We start from the raw sequence: 925 nt of genomic DNA, 5'->3' as shown, positions 1-925 counted from the left end.
GGGGGGGAGACCCAACGTCCCTGCAAGCAAGTCAGTTCCATAGTGGCAGTACGTATCCTGGGGTGGATACCTTAGTGGTATTCAACAGTGCTCATCAGAGAAAGCAGAGCAAATGAAAAAAGAAATGATGAGCAACAACACCACTGAATCCGGTACAAAATGTTATGTTTGATTTACATCCTACATCCTATACGAAGGATGTAAATCAAACATTACACTTTGTACCGGATTTAGTGGTGTTGTTGCTCATCATTTCTTTTTTCATTTGAATTGGAAGAGTTTAAATGTGTTTTCAGGGGTGAATGAGTTAATGGAACTTACTCGTACTTGATTAAATGATGTATTGCTTGCCTTGGATTTTGATTAAGTTGTGTACAACTAGTCTTCACATACCAAGTTTTCTTGCTGATTCAATAGGTGCTCTAGCAACCTTACAGATGTAATACTGTGAGATACTTTCCACAGGCGAAGTGTCGTAGTCAGCGTAATCATATTTAATAATCAAAAAAGAACAGTCGACAAACAGACTCTTATAGGAGTGATCCAAGAGGCATCTTGGCGGTATCCTATTATCTCGGTCAATTTTTGCTTTTATTTATCCAAATTATTATTTGTCCAAACATTTCCAGAGTTTTGTTTTCTGACCTCTGTCTTTGTAACAAAACACATGTTTATATTTATAAAATGTTTCCCCGCCTTGGGGGTTAGGCAGAACAATCTCAACCCAATAGGTTACATTTTCCCCCCGAGGGTTGAGAATTTTCTGTCTTACTCCTGAAGTGGGGAATTATAATTTTTCTCCCACATGAAATACAAGTGGTACTGCATGAAATGCATATTATATAAAATTCGTATTTTCCAGCAGATTCAGAGTTATCTTCCATGATCTGCTACTGCTATGACGGGGGAATCCCCCCCTTCACAA

Source organism: Mizuhopecten yessoensis, unplaced genomic scaffold, assembly GCF_002113885.1.
Source record: "Mizuhopecten yessoensis strain PY_sf001 unplaced genomic scaffold, ASM211388v2 scaffold4899, whole genome shotgun sequence".
NCBI lineage: Eukaryota > Metazoa > Mollusca > Bivalvia > Pectinida > Pectinidae > Mizuhopecten > Mizuhopecten yessoensis.
This window is presented reverse-complemented; position numbering follows the sequence as displayed.